Source organism: Pteropus alecto, unplaced genomic scaffold, assembly GCF_000325575.1.
Source record: "Pteropus alecto unplaced genomic scaffold, ASM32557v1 scaffold126, whole genome shotgun sequence".
In the NCBI taxonomy this organism is placed as follows: Eukaryota; Metazoa; Chordata; class Mammalia; order Chiroptera; family Pteropodidae; genus Pteropus; species Pteropus alecto.
Window position 1 is genome coordinate 1,591,523 of NW_006439187.1, and position 6,211 is coordinate 1,597,733.

The window sequence follows — 6,211 nt, forward strand, 5'->3', positions numbered from 1 at the left end:
AATGTATAAACAAACCAACAAGGGTGCCACAAGTTATTTTAAAATTTTGAGGGGAACACAGCAGTAGTCAACACCTATAATGCACAGGTCGAACTACTAGCTTGAGATAAGTACAGTTTAACACTAGATTATTTCCCAGTCTTTTGATTATGTCACTTATTCTGTTGTTGATGTGACAAAAGTAAATGCTGCTAGGGATAGAGATATGGTGGAGGATAGCACAAGAGAGTTGCCTTGTGATGATTGAACAGTTATGTTTCCGATTGAGGTGGTAGTTACATGAACCTATGTGAGTGACAAAATTGCACAAAACCACAAATGCACACTAAAAAATGCATGTAAAAACTGACGAACTCTATTTAAGGTCTGTAGATTGTACTAATATACATTTCCTGCAATGGTTATTATACTATATTATACAATAATATATGTATTATACATATTATAAATTACATATATGTATTATACAAAATATATTATACATATTATATAATATGTAAAATATCATTGAGGAAACAGGATAAAGGATTAACATGACATTTTTGTAATATTTTTAAATTATTTAAAAAAACTAAAATTATTTTTATTGAGATATATTTTTATAGCATATATTTTGTCCATTTAAAGTGTACAGTTTAATGCTTTGTACTGTATAAACAGTTGTGCAACCATGAACACAATCAATTTAAGAAAATTTTCATCATTCCAAATTAAAATCCTGTATCTTTTAACCATTACCCAACAACCACCTCATTTTCCCCTCCAAGCCAACCACTAATTTGCTTTCTTTCTCTATAGATCTTCATGTTCTGGAGATTTCACATGGATAGAATAATACAATATACGGACTATTGTGACTGGCTTCCTTTACATAGCATAATGTCTTCAAGGTTCGTTTGTGTTGTAGTATGTATCAGTACTTCATTCTTTTTATTGCTGGATATTGTTCCATTCTATGTAAGCATATTTTGGTTTCCACTTATCAATTTATAAACATTTTAATTTTTCTACTTTTTGTCTATTAAGAATAATGCTACTATAAACATTCATGCACAAGTATTTGTGCTGACATATGCTTTCAGTTCTCTTGGGTACAGCCATATCTCAGAGATATTGCAGGTTTCATTACAGATCGCCACAATAAAGTGAATATCACAATAAAGTAAGTCACAGAATTTGTTTGGTTTCCCAGTGTATATAAAAATTATGTTTACATTATATGTAGTTTATTAAGTCTGAAATAGCATTATGTCTAAAAAACAATGTACATAGCTTAACTAAAAAATATTTTATTGTGAGGGTTTCCAGTCAAGATGGCAGAGTAGGTAAATACTGTGCCTGCCTCCTATCATGAACACATTAAAATTAAAACTAAATTATAGAACAATTAACCTAGAGAACCATCTGAAGACTAGATGAATGGAGGTCTTATAACTAAAAATATAAAGAAGAATCCATATCAAGGCTTATAGGAGGGATGGAGATGAAAAACAGGCTGGCCCCACACCCATGTGTGGAGTTTGAGAATCAAGAGGAGATATCTCAGTTGCAGAAGTACCCCCTGAGGAGCAAGGGATCACAGCCCCATACTAGGCTCCCCAGCCTGAAGCACTAGTGCCAGGAACCCCCACAACATCTGACTGTAAAAATTGGCAGTTATTCTGTTTGTCCGGTGAGACAAAAGGCTGCTGGAAATCCAGGTATCCACTCAAAGGGTGCGCGCACAGACTTTCTCACTCCCAGGCACTGACACTGGGCTCAGCAGAGGGATAGTGGCTCTGGAGGTGCAAGAGACATACAGAGAAAGACTGAGTTGTGTGCTTTAGTGTGAGGGCTAGAAAAATAGCTGCCATTTTTCCTGTGCTAAGCCCTCCTCCTGTACAGCCTGCAGGTGGGTACCATCTTTCTTATGTTGAGCTCTCCTTCCACATGGTCAAGTCTGAATCTACATAGGCCTGGTTAACTCCACTTGCACCATATTGGTGACTCACTGGGACCCACTTCACCCAACTGACTGCCACCTAAGTTTCTTTCAGCAGCTGAGTCTTATGGGCAGCCAGCAGGTGGTGGCTTGGGGTGCCCTGGGACTCTGAGCTTCCCCAGGCTTGGTACTAGTGGAAGCCAGCCTTGGTTCATAGTGTGGGCTCTCCCACACACCTCCAGGTCCAGCACAGGCAGCAAATAATTGCGGATCACTTTGCATCTCCTAACAGGTAGCCTCAGACCAGTCACAGGCAGCAGCTAAACTTGGCCTACACAGGAGCGCCTTCCAAGAGGCCACAGAACCAGAACATCCGATGGCCAACTTCAAGCCATAACAAAATACCACCCAATTAGTCCCAAAAGAATCACACCAAAAGGGTGGTCTTAGAAGACACCTGAGCACCTGGGGCAAATTCACTCTGTGGGGTCAACTCCCACACAGCAACTCCTATGCTATGGTCATGGCTGATTCTCACAGCCAGCAAGTCTGAGAGTCAAATCCACCCACTGATGTGCCAACAGCAATCAAGGCCCAACTACAACAGGAGGGCATATGCAACCCACACAAGGGACACTTTTGGAGCACCCAACTCAGGTTATCAAGGAGATTGTGCAACTAGGCCCCACAGGACACCTACTATATAAGGCCACCCGGCCAAGACTGAAAGACGTAGCAGCTCTACCTAATAAATATAAACAAACAAGAGAGACAGCCAAAATGCGAGACAATGAAACATATCCCAAATGAAGGAAAAGGAGAATATTTCAGAAAATAACTGAACAAAATATAGGAAAGCAATCTACTATATACAGAGTTCAAAACACTGGATATGAGGATGCTCAAAAAACTTAGTGAGGCCTTCAACACAGAGATAGCACACACACAAAAAGACAAACTATTAAAAAGAACCAGTCAGAAATAAATAATACAAGAACTGAAATGAAGAATTCACTGGAAGAAAATAAGAGCACATTTGATGAAGCAGAGGATCAGATCAGTGATATGGAAGACAAGATAGCAGAAAACACCCAATTGGAACATCAAAAATAGAAACCAGTCAAAAAAAGAGGATAGTTTAAGGGACCTCTGGGACAACATCAAGCGTAACAATATTTCCATCATAAGAGTACCAGAAGGAGAATAGAGAGTGCAAGGAAATGAGAAACAATTTGAAGAAATAATGACTGAAAACTTCTCTAAACTGATGAAGGAAATAGACACACAAGCCCAAGAGGCTCAAAGAGTCCTAAACAGGATGAACTCAAAGAGGCCCACACCAAGACACGTCATAATTAAAATATCAAAGGTTAAAGACAATGAGAGAATCTAGAAAAGCAACAAGAAAAGGCAGTTAGTAAACTACAAGGGAGATGATTTCTCAACAGAAACTTTGCAGGCCAGAAGGGATTGGCATGAAATATTCAAAGTGATGAAAAGTAAGAACTTACAACCAACATTACTCTACCAGAAAAGGTATCATTTGAAAGAGAGATAAAGAGCTTCTCAGACAGGAAAAATCTAAAGGAATTCATTACTACCAATCCATTATTAAAAAAACTGTTAAACAGACTTCTTTAAGAAGAAAAGGGGAGGAACATAAATATGAATAATAAAAAGATAATCACTATGTACTTATAAATAATCACTTTAAATATAAATGAATTAAATGCTCCAATCAAAAGACGTGGGGTAGCTGAATTAATAAGAAAATGAGACCCATACATATGCTGTCTACAGGAGACCCACTTTAGATCAAAAGACACATACAGATTGAAGGTAAAGGAATTGAAAACTATTTCATTCAAATGGAAATGAAAAAGAAGATGGGGTAGCAATACTTGCATCATACAAAATAGACATTAAAACAAAGTCTATAATAAGAGATAAAGAAGGATATTTCATAATGATAAAGGGATCAATACAAAAAAGAAGATATAACATTTGTAAACATTTATGGACCCAACATAGGAGCACTTAAATATATAAAGCAAATATTGTCCAACATAAAGGGAGAGATCAACAGTAATACAGTCATAGTAGAGGACTTCAATCCCCATTGACATCAGTGGATAGATCTTTCAGAAAGAAAATCAACAACAAAACAACAGCATTAAACGATGCAGTATAGCAGATAGATTTAACTGATTTAATATTTTTAGAGCAATTTCACCACAAAATAGCAACATGGAACGTTTTCAAAAGTAGGACACATGATAGTTCATAAAACCACTCTAAATAAATTTAAGAAGATTGAAATTATATTGAGCAATCATTTTGTCCAATCACAATGGTATAAAACAAGAAATTAATTCAAGGAAAAAACTGAAAAAATCGTGGAAGCTAAAATACAAACTACTTAACAGTGAATGGATTAACAATATTATCTAGGAAGAAATCAAAAGATAACTTGTGAGAGTGACATCAGAAACATGTCAGAGTGAGAGACATCCCCAGATCTTTCCCCTTGAAATAACGAAAAGCTGAACATCTAAAACTCAACGAAAAGCACTTAAACTGCACACCAACACATCTGAGCACGGGATCTGTGCATAAGAGCTACCACAAGTCAGAACCTTGGGAATCAGGCAATAGATTGGGAGAAACAAAAGAAGCTGCCTCTTGAAGCCGAACTACCTGAAGAAGGAGGGAGAGGGGAGAAGGTATGGCAGATTCCCTGAACGATCCTGCCCGGGATAGCTGTGAGCTCCATGCAACCAGCATCAGTGCTCAGGCATCGGGGCAGAAGGAAGAGAAATGAGGATAGCAGAGCAGCAGGGATGGCAGAGAAAGAACAGTTGATTTTTACAAGCCACAATTGCAAAACCAAGGCTGAGCAGTAGCCCCCATGCCCCAACCCAGAAGGCTCCTCCCCACATATTCTCCAAGACTGAACACTTCAGATCCAGAGGGGAATCTGAGCAAATGCTACTGAAACTGTCGCCAACACTGACAGGGACTGAGACTGAGGATAGAGAGCACAATTGAATATCTATAAGAAAAAAGAGATATTAAGACTTTATATAAAGCAGGGATCCAAGAGGCTTACCTGCCACCTACAGGAAACCAAAAGAAAAATGTTCTCTTTGCAACAGCCTAAAGAGAGACCTTTACATGATAAATATTTTCTGGAAAAAAAAAGCAGAATACACTTCTATTAATACCCGGGTGGAGAAATAGTCCATTAAACACCATGAACAACCAAGATGACATGGCAGCTCAGAAAGAAAGAGAAAAACTTCCAGAAAGTAAGCTTAAAGACATAGAAATATGTGACTTAAGTGACAGAGAAATGAGGATGGTACTTCTGAAAAAAAACTCAGTGAGATCCAAAATAATTTATATCAACAATTTCAGGAATTGAAAAAAAAAAAAAACAACTAGATCAGCAGAATGAGTTCTTTAAAAAGGAGATTGAAATCCTCTAAAGAAACAAAGATAAATTCTGGAGATAAAGAACACACTAGAAGAGATGAAAAATGAAATAGCAAGTTTGGGCAATAGAGTCAACCAAATTGACGAAAGATTCAGTGATATCAAACACAGAAATCTATAAATAAATCAGGAAGAAGAGAGAAATCAAGAAAGGGAAAATAATGAAAGAGAAATACAAGAATTATCTGATAACATCAGAGGAGAAAACATAAGAATAATGGGCATTCTCGAAGGGGAAGTAAAGAACTAGAGATTAGAAAGCATTTACAGACAAATAGTCGATGAGAATTTCCCAAATCTAAGGAATGAGCTGCAGCTTGGAATTCAAGAGGTCAACAGAACACCCAATTATCTCAACCCAAAAAGGCCTTCTCCAAGACACATTGTATTAAAATTATCAAAAATCAATGTCAAAGACAGAATTCACAGGGCAGTCAGGGAAAAGAAGACAGTAACCTATAAAGGAAAATCCATTAGATTATATTCAGACTTCTCAGCACAAACATTACAGCTAGAAAGTAGTGGAACCAAACATTCAAACTATTAAGTGAAAGGAACTACCAACCAAGAATAATGTATCCAGCTAAACTCTCCCTTAGATATGAAGGAGAAATAAAGATCTTTCCAGATATACAAAAATTGAGGGAATTCTTCATGAGGCCTGCACTACATGAAATACTGAAAGGGGTCAGCTCACCTAAAACAAAATTACAAAAAAAAAAAAAAAAAACATAATTAGGAGTAAAGTGACTAGCAGGAAAATAGAAGCAGAGGAGTGCAACCCTTACAAAAACA